Source organism: Giraffa tippelskirchi, chromosome 6 (assembly GCF_054371585.1).
Source record: "Giraffa tippelskirchi isolate mGirTip1 chromosome 6, T2T-mGirTip1v1.2.pri, whole genome shotgun sequence".
Taxonomy (NCBI): Eukaryota; Metazoa; Chordata; class Mammalia; order Artiodactyla; family Giraffidae; genus Giraffa; species Giraffa tippelskirchi.
In genome coordinates this window covers 175,138,537-175,151,726 of record NC_137280.1, presented here as the reverse complement: position 1 = coordinate 175,151,726, position 13,190 = coordinate 175,138,537, and positions in this window count along the sequence as shown.

Sequence of the window (13,190 nt, the reverse complement as noted above, 5' to 3'; positions counted from 1 at the left end):
CTGATGACAGGGCCAAAAAAAGACTTTTTTAAGAAAAAAGGCTAGAGATTGTTCCCCCTGGAGGGGAAATGTTGTGGGTGGTGACCAGCTGTTCTTTATCTCCTCCAGGACAGATGACAAGCAAACGCCTTTAAACTGTAGCACGTGTGCTTTAGCTTATACGCAAGAAAGGAATTCCTGGCAGTAAGCGTTGTTAAGCACTGATTTAGGTTATTAAGGAAGGCTGTGAAATTTTTTTTCTCTGGAGGTTTTCAAAACCAGTATAGATTCTCATCTGTCTGGGCTGACGAAGGTATGATCTTGCTCAAAGGCAGAGGGAACAGACTGGATGACTTTTTAAGTTCTTGAAAGGCTATGGCATGGATCTGTACGAACAGCGACAGTTAAATGTGAGTGTGGAGGGACTTCCAGAGGGGTAGGCCCTCTTCCCAGCAAGACATTTTAACTGATGAAAATTTTATTTTATATATATACATACATATATATATATATATAAAAGTAAGTGTTAGTCACTCAGTCATGTCCAACTCTTTGTGACCCCAAGGACTGCAGCCCACCAGGCTCCTCTATCCATGAGATTTTCCAGGCAAGGATATTAGAGTGGGTTGCCATTTCCTTGGAGAAGGCAATGGCACCCCACTCCAGTACTGTTGCCTGGAAAATCCCATGGACGGAGGAGCCTGGTAGGCTGCAGTCCATGGGATCGCTAAGAGTCGGACACGACTGAAGCGACTTAGCAGCAGCAGCAGCCATTTCCTTCTCCAGGGGATCTTCCTGACCCAGGGATCGAACCTGGGTCTCCTGTACTACAGGTAGATTCTTTACCGACCAAGCTACAAGAGAAGCCCATATATATATACTTATATAGATAGATAGTTAAAGCTCTGGAAACTGTCCTAAGGGCACACAGCAAATTGAGGAACATTCATTCAAGAAAATTGACTCAACCAGTAGGAACGGTCAGACTTGCTGCCATTTCAGTCCCGGCCCCTCCTCCTCCCCGTTAGCTCGATGTTTAGGAAAGATTTTTCTGGGAGTTCTACTCTGGGTGATGCAGCCCAGAAGACTAGGAGGTGTGGGCGTGGCAGGGGCCTCCCCCCTCCCCCAGCCCCAGTCTAGGGCTCTGTTTTCGCTCCGCAGGGCCCAGGCTTCACGGTGCTCATCAATTCCCTCCCCCACTCACGGTGCAGAAACTGTTTAGGGCGTGTGTGGCTGAAAGGGCGGAGGTTTCCCCGTCCCCATCAGTCCCTCAGAGAGCGAAGACTACCCCAGGGGTGGCAGTCTGGGAACACTGGGGCCGAGAAGGAAACGGCCACCCACTCCAGTACTCTTGGGCTTCCCTGGTGGCTCAGACGGTGAAGAATCCTCCTGCAATGTGGGAGACCTGGGTTTGATCCCTGGGTGGGGAAGATCCCCTGGAGGAGGACATGGCAACCCACTCCAGTGTTCTTGCCTGGAGAATCCCTTGGACAGAGGAGCCTGTGGGGGGGCTACAGCCCACGGGGTTGCACAGGGTCGGACATGACTGAGCGACTAAATACAGCAACAACAACTGCCGACACCCCACAAGTGTGGGTACGCCGCCCTTGGGGAGGGGAGGGCCAGCTGAGAAGACGAGGGGCTCCTCTCCTCGACCCCAGCACCCACTTGTAGAGAAGGGGTTCACTCTGGAGAGGCAGACCCCTGTCCCTGCTCCCAGCTCCTGTAAAGCAGGCTCCAGGCTCTGCTCAGGGAGAGAGGAAAGTTGTAAACAACTCTTTTGGAAGGGACTGACTCTAGTTGGAGCAGAGCTTGGAGAATTCCAGGCCTAAGGGTGTTTTTTTTTTTTTTTTTTTAAAAAAACCAAACAATGGAGATCTTGGTGGAGAGCAATTAAGAGGGTTTGGTAGCTGCACAGTACTGGTAGCGACAAGTGAAACCGCAGCCCAGCCAGGAGTTGAACAGAGAACCATACAAAGAGGCAGCCAAGAATAACCTGCCTGGAGCCACAGTCTACTCTGTGTGTGGAAATGGCTGTGCCCATGGACTAGCTTGGAGGAGGGCATGGCAACCCGCTCCAGTACTCTTGCCTGGAGAATCCCATGGACAGAGGAGCCTGGTGGGCTACAGTCCATGGGGTCACAAGAGTCGGACACGACTGAGCAACTAAACCACCACCACCACTACCATGGGCTAGGTACCCACTCAGAAGGACTCCGGGATACCATGGACTAGGTACCCACTCAGAAGGACTCCAGGAGCTGGGCTGCTTTTCAAAGCATCATCATTTCCGAAGCTGCACACAGATCTCTTGACACAGGGTAGAGCCTTACTGGCGCAAGAGGTTTAAGCATAACCTCTGACCCAATGCCGGCTCAACAATTAATTGCTCTGGCTGAGGGGCAACTCCTAGGAAGCCAGGCTTCAAGATCAAGCTACGTGCATCCCTAACTGGAAGACTGTGTGTGGCCCCCAGCGCTACCCTCTCAGGACCTACTAGTTCCTGGTTGATTGTGGGGCAAAAATATAAACCCTCTGAACTGTGATAGCAGTCTCCAAGTCACACAGACACTCAGTGGTAAAAAGCAAAGTCTAACTGACCGTGGAGGCTTAAAACAACCTTCGATACATAAGTAGATTTGGTGACAACCTCTGGGAAGGCAGGGTAAAAGATAAAAACAAGGGAAAAGTAATCTTAGCAGTGACATCAGAGACTGTATATGACAGGGGAAATAGATTTCACAGAGCCTGTCCAACCAGGGCACTGAAAAAATAAACAAATGAAGCGAACAACAATCCTTCAAGGGATATCAGTACCCACAACTGCTACAATATAGTATCAAAAATATCCAGTTCTCAATTAAAAGTTACATATTCAAAAACAGGAAACTGTGACCCATACACAGAAAAAAAAAAAATGGCAGGTAATAGCAGCTGCCTTTGAGGGGCCAAGATATTGGACTTAGCAGACACAGACTTCAAAGCATGCATTAAAAGTATGTTCAAAGAACTGAAGGAAATCATGTCTAAAAACTTTAGGGAAAGTGTAGTGGCAGTGTCTTATCCAATAGAAAATATCAATGAAAAGACTGAAAGTTTAAAGAGAATCAAATGAAAATTCTGAAGTGGAGAAAAACTATAACCAAAATGAAAAATTCACTAGGAAGGACTCAAAAGTAGATTTGAAATGACAGAAGAAAGAATCCATAAACTTGAAGTTAGATCAATAGTGAGTACATTATCTAAAGAATAGAAAAAAAGAACAAAAAAACCCAGTCTCGTAGAAATGTAAGACATCATTAACATGCTAACATATGTATAAAGGCAATATCTAAGTGAAGAGGAGACAGAAATGGGAAGAAAATGCATTTGTTGAGCTTTCTGGTCATGTAGTATTTTTCATCAAATTTGGAAGTTTTCAGCCATTATTTTTTTCAGACTCCAAGTAGGATAACACAGAGAGATCCATACCTAGATACATCGTAATCACAGTGTCAAAAGCCAAAGATAAAGAGAAAATCTTGAAAGCAGCAGGAGAAAAATGAATCACCACGTACAAGAGAACTCCAAGAAGATTAATAACTAACCTCTCAGCAGACACAATGGAGGCCGGGAGGCAGTGGGAAAGCCTACTCAAAACGTGAGTGTGTAATGGGAGGCCGGATTCTGCGGACATTATTCCCCGAGGACTTCTCATCGTACCCTTGTCTTTTTCTGTCTATCCTGTATGAGTTCCTCATTATTCCCCCACACTATCTCCTGATGGTTTCTGAATCCTTGTGTGGGAAGTATTTCATTATTTCACTTAGTACAAATTTATCACAGTTTGCAAAGATAGTCCTGGAGCTACCACCTCCTCTAGCATTGAGCATGCATCTTTGATTCTCATTTCAGGTTGTAAGGACAGAGGTCTTTGTCATCTGCTGCTGTTTGTGCTACATCTATTCCTTCTTGTGATGATACACCTGATATTCTTTTGGGGAACCATACCTCCTTCCTTCTCAGTCCATATGGTTTATGTGAGGTTGATCTAAATTCCTGGCTTTGTGGAGGGCATGTAACAAATATCTGCTTAATCAGAGATATCCTCTGACCATACTAAACCCTAACAGTTCAGGGCTAGGCACATACCCAAATCATGCTAATGAAACTCAATTTGGAGACTCCGGTCAGAGCAGCTGGGCAGAAAGAGATGCCATTTCATTTGTGTTACTCAGCTGGTAGGATGGAAGCCTGGGGCTGTCATGGGCCACCAAGAGGAGGAGGCCTCCTGGAGATCAGGCTGACATGTAGAAAGGTAGAACTGAGAGGCTGGGAGAGAGAAACCTTGTCCTCAAGGCAGTATATTGAGCCATAATGAATCCAGTTGTGACGGAAGCCAACTTTGATCTCTGATTATATGAACAATATAATTGCATATCAAGTTTGAGTTGGGTTTCTAGGGGTCAAAATCAAAACAGTCATGAATAATTATACGCTCTTCTATACTTTTCACATACCTGTGAATATGTTAATTTTATAACTGAAAAACAAAAATAAAACCAACTCTATACAAGAGGCAAAAATAGATACCCAGAGACACAAAATTAGCTTAGGATGATCAGCTATTTTCTCTTTTTGTGAATTTGTTTTAAAACTGCAATAACCTTAATAATGAATTCAAGAGACTGATGCCAATTCGATCTTCTAATTGCTCGTGTGTTGGACGATGCCCAGCAAGCGATGTTGATCGCAGTGTGAACACACCCATCGCTAGTGAGCCTATGTCTTGTAAGCCACCCGGGCCTAGAGAGGGTGCGGAGGCTTCAAGCTGAGGGCAGAGTGGGCAGAGGTGACTAGCCCGAGAGCCCTGAACGTTAACTCAGTGCCTTGTTGAGCTATGTAGGACATACGGAAAGATCCAAGGAGGCCACATTTAAAAATAGCATCAGGAAATTAGTACACTGCAGTCTGCCCTGAGGAGCAGACATGACCTGACTTGATGAAGCTTCACATGCAAAATGGATTTTATTTTTAGGGCATTCTATCTGGGATAACAATGGCTCTGCTGATAGGAAGGTGGTGGGTATAGTTTGTCTTAGTGGCTGGCACTTAGGCTTGAAAAGAACAAAATAGCATATTTAAACTGTCAAGTCCTAATTGTTTCATTAGATGGTGGTAGTCTTTGACAAAAGGAGCTGGCTAACTGCTGAAAGCAAGAATGATGAGCCGTAATTCCGGCAGGGCACTGGGGCGCTGCACTAGTTACCTCTCCTCCTTTGTTCTTCCCAGTTCATCTCTGTTACAAGGGAAAGTCTCATTTTCTAATGTAATGACTGCTATTAAAATCAGTTAAATGCCTTTCACGAGCTCGGTGGTATATCTTCTACATATTTTTAGATGTGAATGAACCACAGAGGCAAGTTCCACCATTTGCATGCGTCTGTGGGGCCTCCTGCATTTGGTTTAATGTCAATTATAGTAATGACAGATATTTATTTAGGACATTGAAGCCAGCAGGTTCCTAAGATGACTTACACATTTCATAGAGGACCTGTCTTGTTTACCACTGACTTGCAGCCAGCTCACCTCTGATGCTTGAACCCACGTCACCACCGCGTGGAAAATGGAGACCCTGGTCTCTGACAGGAAGGAAGGAACACGCTTTTGGTAGGCAGAAGGCAAGAACTCAGCTTCATATTTTGATGGGGCATGATAGAGAAAGCCCCAGGCTAGGCATTTATGGTAAATACAGCAGTTTCCACATATTAATTTTATAAAGCATTTCTGCTCTTCCCTCTAACGCTGCACATCTGTGAGGTATCAGGGGAGACACTGAGGAGGGGTGGGGGGTTCTGATTTATTTCTTGCTGCTCGGTGGAATAAAGACCCACAGCATGTTTTCCATTTACACACATTTAAGAATTTAGAGGCTGCTTAGAGTGAGAGAGTGGTTATATTTCACCAAGAGACATCATAAAAGCTTTCTCCAGTCTGAAACACACACAAAAATCAGATCCCAGAGATAGCTATTTTTTCTCAGGTACAAGGAACCAAAGGTGATTAATGCCCTTTTCAAGGGCCAGAGTCTCCTTCCCGGGACATCCAGGGAGAGCTCACAGAGCAATCCTCCCAGCTGCGGGGGCCTCTGTTCTCGGCGGGGAAGGGGGGGACCCCTCTGCTGGTGGGCTGTGTGTGTGGACCTGTGCTGGGAGAAGGCCCCTCTAAGTTCAGAGAGCTGATTTATCTTTGATTCGGGTTTTTAAATCCACCTTGTTTCAAACCGTCTATCTTTTTCCAAGGTCAAGCTTTCCTTTTAGCCAAGCTTCACATTACACACTGTATATAAATTTCAGCCAAGTTGTTTTCCAGATTCGAGAGTCGGAAATGTTGAAGCCCAAGTTTGTCATCACCTGGGCTGAGCTGCAGCAAGCTTGTCCCGGTCGGATGGTGGTTCCGGGCCGGATGGGCTCTCGGCTCTGCTGGTGCTCGTCCAGCGTTGCAGAGTGATGGTTTTGTCGGAGAGACAGCGGGCCTTTAAACTGCCCCTCCTGGACTTAGGTAGGTGTAGACTGGTGAAGGGTCGCAGTGGTTGGAAAACTCCATTAAGCAAGAAGAAACTGCCAGGAAATTGTGGAAAGTGTACTGAGGAGGAAAGAGACTCCCCGAGCTCAAAACTCAAGTGGAAGGGCGACGCTTACAGCCTTTCTACCTCTCCCGGGGAGGAGGGGCCACACGACATTCCAGAACCAGGAATGCTCTCCAGGAAGAAACTGCACGTCAGCCGCAGCGTGCCTTCACGGCTTAAAGAAGGAGCAGGCAGAGGCTACCTGAGCAGAGCTAAGTACCAAGGCGTGGTACAGAGTTCCCCAGCACAGTCTCTGTTGCTTGCAGTGTGAACAGGCCTTTCAGCGTGTGCTGACCTGGGGCTTCCCCTACTCTCCTGACTCACTGCCATCTCCATGGGCATCGCTGCCACGCGGCAGGTTCCTCGGAGGTGTGAAACGTTCAGAAGCTGGAAACAGGTGGTCCCTTGCCAGTGGGGACCATTGAGGAGAGGGAAATGCACTTTCATTTTTCAAACGTTAATTTGGTCTAACCCATGGAAAAATGTTTCGCTGGGCTAATTAGGCAATCTGGTTTTCTAGGTCATAAGATGAACAAACAAAACCTCTCTCAAGGATCACCACCTCTCCCGACCCCCATTTCTTTAACTTTCCAACAATAAATAAGTAGATATGGGGTAAGGGAAGGGGTTTATTTAAAAATTACAAAATGTTTCTGGTTCTGAAAAAAAAATCTACAAATTGAATATTTGCATATATGTCCCAATTTTTTTTTTCTTTCCCAAATGCAAACAGATAGCCTGGAAACCTGGGAAAAATACTTACTGACCTAGTTTTAAATATGAAGCAAATAGCCTCACCTATGGTGAAATCAAAATATAAGGCAATAAATTTCTGTAGGTCTACACAGAACTAGACTATTGATCAAAATTGTCATTTCTGGGCTGATAGGTACACTGAATTTCTTAGGTCTGTTTTTTTCACTCTGAAAAATTAGTATTTACATTGTTTTCATGGATTGTTACATTACACTCATGAATCAATCAAATGTTAAATAAATGCTCTGGATACCAGGCCTCTCTATGTTTAAGGTGTTATCATCAAAACATCAACAGTAATTTACACATCCTTAAAACTGCCAAATTGGAATCATAGACATAAACTGAATCAGGAATCGGCCTTCATGAACCCTTTCAACAGGCTTCATGAGACTCTCTGAGAATATGCATGGGATTATCCTGATAGAATGATGTGGCTGGGTATGAATATAGGAGCATTTGGCTTAACTGAGGAGACTCAGGTCTAGTGAGATTGAGCAGGTAGCTAATTACAGATGGAGCTAGAAGTCAGGTATCCATTTGCAGCTGGAGTTCCTTCAAAGGACATTGAGGAGTGCCAGTTTATAAAAGGTAATTAACACTTATCTTAGAGATTCTACTGTTATTTCTGTGAACTTTAAAAATAATCATTTAGCGTTTTTTAGGGAAAAGAGTACTCAAGCTTTACTAAGGGTGTTGTGCTAACTTTTGAATGCTATCTTTTATAAGCACTCAGACACAAAGCCTAAATTTATACCCCAAGTGGGAGTAGAACAGTATGAGAAGGAAATTCCACTGAGAACCCCTCTGCATCTGCCTCAGCCCTAATCCTCCCTGAGAAATGTGACACTAGAAGGTCTCTAAGGTACCCTTCAACCCAGAGGCCTAAGATCCCACGTGGAGAAATGTGATTTGCCAAAAGGCTTTACTCATGTTTCACGTATATAACCTTCTCCCCCTCCCAATCCTTGCCCTTCATCCACTAAATCTAATCTTGCCTTTAACCACCCAGGGCATCCATCTCTGAACCTTTTGAGTATTTAATGAAGGCACAAATAACTTGGTCAGGACTGAAAAATATAGTTTAAAATGATTGTCTGTACATTGTGTTTGTACACATCCTAGATCTAAAAAATAAGGCCGTTGTATAGTTGCTTTAGCAAAACTGCTAAGACTCAGATAAAGGGAATAAGAAAAACAAAAAACATTGAAAATTTCTTATGCTTCAATACACTTACATGGAATAATAGTGTATATAAAATATTAATGCTTCAGAATTACATTAAGTCAGCATATCGTAGCATGCCTGACTTCATAGAAAAATAAAATCTGGCATATCTAATGTCTGATACTGATTAAAAACTCCATAAGTACTGGGAGGTAGGGAAATGTAGACAATATGATTCACTCGGCTATGATCTATTAAAGTTGAATAATTTTTGATGTAGACAAAATGGTAGTAAGAATTACAGAATAATAGGATTAGCTCATGACAAAAGGAAAAAAAACACATTTTATTATTGCACTATTGTTCCTGGGACAGTGGGTGGGAGGGGGAGATTGAATACTAATGAATAAGCTGCATAAAGAGAATGTAAGTGATATTATGATTTTTCACCCTATTGACTCACAGATCTCTCTTAAAAAATCTATCACTTCCCCAGTATCACGTCCCTTCCTGTGCCAGACATCAACAATGAGACATCTTGCTGTTACCTCAGCTGTAACATCTTTCAAATGGAACTTCTTTTGCTCTTGAGCACTGTTTTCTAACTCCACATGTCTCTAATAAAGCTCTCCTCTAGGTTATCCAAGCTTGAAGTAACTCCTGACTTATCCCTGTTTTATCAAGGAAACTTGGGGATTTTTTTCAAGAATCAACTCAATTCTCTACTCATCTTTTTGTGATGTTATTGCTATCCAGGCTAATCTAGTAAATAACCGATCAAGAGACTTCTTTCATTGTTCATCTTTCCTCTGGACTTTGTGAATTTATTAGGGTTCAGTGCAAGACTTGTTTTTCTCCATGGAATTTTGCTGAATTTTACCAAACTTATGCCCTTGCCCTTCTCTTTCTCCTCCAAACCTGAACAATAAGTTAATTTATACTACTCCTCCCACTAAATTATTTTCTGCTTCAAGATGTTTGATGTTGTTTGCACATAGTATAACCTTCCCACCGAAATACAAGCTCCTAGGGTGCAGAGATTGCCTCTCACAGTCATTCTAAATTTCCTACAGAACATGGCCAGTACTGTGGAAGTAAAAGATATGCTAAAACAGTATGTGTTAGTTGATTTCCTATTTACTGAGAGCTATAAAAAACATCATTTATATTCTCATAAAAATGATCTTCATGTCTAGTTTCAGAAAATTAAGGGTGAGTTACATATCTAATATATATATATATATATATACATATACATATATATATATGTTTGAAATTTGGCTATTTTTTTCCATGTCCCTCTTTGCTGCAAGCTAAAGGCGACACTTCATGAGACAAGTGTGTGGAACTAAGGAAAGTTTGTTGAAACAACAGGAATTTCTCAATTCTATGATATCTGAGAATACTCAGAAGGTTATACAAATACAATTTTGTTTTTATCATGAAGTATATGGCATTTTGGCCGCTTCAAGTATAGATATTATTGAGGTCACATCACACTTCATACTGAGAGGCCTAAAAGCGATATATGTCAACAAGATTTCTGATAGTCACACAAACTTGGAAAATATAGTGAAAATGCAAATGTTTTCAAATTCTCTCATGTCCTGTGCTTTATTGAGGTTATCTCCTATAACTGATTCTGTACATTAACACAAATAGCTTCATCAGCATTTAGAAACTCAGCTCAGTGCTAAAGATATCATCCAAAAAGAGAAGATGAGCAATGATGCGTCAGATTCACAATAAATCTACGTGAGACTTTGAATTTTAGGCAATAGCTGTATTTATTTTTATTGTATTTTTTATGAGGAGCCTTTCAAAAAGCTTATGTTCCATGATCTGATGTTTATGGTCAGTTCAGTCTTTCTCTGAAGACGAGCCACACTCATAAAATAGGCCATGACTCATCCCCACGCTGATGACTACATGATGCTCACTTGTAGGGCTCACATCTTTACAGCCTTATGGACACACCTCTTCTTGACAAGCCTGAGGTGCCTGGGCTCAGTAGAGACGTGAGTGTGTGACACCACAGGTTCAGGAGTGAGCATGCTCTTCCATTATCCAGGCTGACCTCAGTGTCTCTGGCTGTATAAACTAGTCTGTCTGCAGTGAATGTTAATCACGTCGGCTTTAAACATGAGAGTCTCTTAAAAGAGAAGCTTCCCACTCCTCAACAATAACAAACAATTTAACATTGTGTTTAGCAACTTGTCAGCTACTTCGTCTCTGTCAAAGGCATCTCTTTGGTGATTATATCTCAGTCATGGCCAGACCAGTTTGCAGTATGAATTATATAGAAGTGCTGTGCTGTGCTCAGTCGCTTCAGTCGTGTCTGACTCTTTGTGACCCCGTGGACTGTAGCCCGCCAGGCTTCTCTGTCCATGGGATTCTCCAGGCAGGAATACTGGGTGGGGGGGGGGGGTTGCCATGTCTTCCTCCAGCAGATCTTCCCGACCGACCAATCGAACCCATATCTCTGGCATCTCCTGCATTGAGGGAGGTTCTTTACCCACTGAGCCACCTACAGAAGTGAGGTGTCCATAAAACAATTTAATAGCATTTCTTAATGTGAAGGAAAAATAAAAACTGAGAGAGGGATGAGAGAGACAGAGAGAGAGAGGGATAGAAAAAGAGAAAAAGAAAAAATAAATAAAAGGAGGTTATAGGTAACACTCCTTAGGCACTACCGGGAGCTTCTGCAAGCTTCATATAGATCGACTCATGCAATCCTTGTAACAACCATAAGATGGCTATTGTTATTATTTACATTTTTTTTCTGGTTAGGAAATTAAGTCACAATGAGTAAGTGTAGATTCAGGACTTGAATTGAGCAGTCTGACACCAGAGCAGAGTCTTTAAACCTCTACGGCATATTTCTTCTCTATATAAAAATTGTTGGTTGTTATTTTGAAAATAGTTGTAACACAAAATAAACTTGGATTTGAATTTTCTATCTGTTTAGTTCCCTGGTGGCTCAGACGGTAAAGAATCCACCTGTAAGGCAGGAGTCTGGGTTCGATTCCTGGGTTCGGAAGATCCCTTAGAGGAGGGCATGGCAGCCCACTCCAGTATTCTTCCCTGGAGAATCCCCATGGACAGAGGAGCCTGGCGGGTTGCAGTCCATGGGGCTGCAAAGAGTCAAGCACAACTGAATGACTAAACACAGCACAGCACAGGCACAGATTCATAAGATACGTACGCAATTTACTGAACACTGAAATAGTTCACCAATCATTTGATTGTGAGCCCATGAAATGAAGCTATTTGTTCACCTGGTGGTAGGGGAATGAACTGACAAGTCGTTTTCACACAATGGGGAGACAATAAGTGTCATTTGAAATCTCATAATGGTTAAGAAATGCATCCACTGTTTGGGTTCAACTGGCTTCTTTTCCTCAAGTCTTATTCTTGATCAGTTTCCTAATTTTATTTTAGAGTTTCATGCAGATGGGCCCAGCCTTTGTAAATGTCAAAGCATTAGCCAGCAAATATTAGTTAATGAAACATTCACTTCCCTCCCTGATGTACATGTCGAGAGAGTAGACTCTTGTGGGTACTCTACTGAGGGTTGATCAGTAGAATTAGTCATTCAGCCAAAAGCAAAGGGTAAACTGTGAATATGAAGTGTGCCATGCTTTGTCTACAGACCACTGGAAAAATGATTTAGTTTTGATAGTCAATATCTGTTCGTGTGAGGTTGAGCTGTGTGCTGTGCCTAGTCACTCAGTTGTGTCCGACTCTGCGACCCCATGGACTGTAGCCCACCGGGCTTCTCGCTCCATGGGATTCTCCAGGCAAGAATAATGCAGTGGGTTGCCATTTCCTTCTCCAGGGGATCTTCCTGACTCAGGGATTGAATCCAGGTCTCCTGTATTGCAGGCAGATGCTTAACCATCTAAGCCACTAGGGAAGCCCCCAGAAGTTTCAATAGTCCACATCTGTTCATGTGAGCTTAACAGAGCAAAATTAGAAGATGAGATTTTATTGTCTTGTACAAAATTATTTTCAGGCATCACTAGTTAAGTATTATGTCAACTGTGATGAAAATTTGCTGTTTTGCTGCTGGGCATCCAGGTTACATGTTGGTAGAACCTCCCCTCTCTCAACCTTGGCCCATTCCCGATTGTAGGGGTAGAGCATGAGCCCAGAGTCCAGAGGCGATTAACATATCACATTCCCTTAACACTTGTGACTAATTCAAGAGTGTTCTAATCAGTCCATTAGGACACTTGGGAAGTACTTGAATTTAGGAGGATGTAGCCATGGGAGCTTCTGGCAGTCTGTTTGAAGCCATGAGAATGGAGCCAACGTTGAGGATATCAAATTAGAAACAATGAGAAAAAAATCCAACAACAAAAAATGACAGATAAAACCATCTAAGTTCTGGATCATTCCTCGCTTGAATCCAGAATATCTTGTCTTATTGGATTGTGAGAGCCAGCAGAGTTTATCTCTGTGCTTAAGCAAATTTGAAATGGAGCTTCAATGATTTGCAATGGAAAGAATCCTAAATACAAAAGTTAAAAGAAGTGAAAAAAGTAACAAAGCAAAATACTTCTTAAAACATATTTAACTTCCTCATTGTGATATTAAGATGTTAAAGTTAAGTGGGACAATTCTAAACCATCTTCCTCAGCAATTTTTGTTGTTGGCATTGTCATTTTTTAACAGATA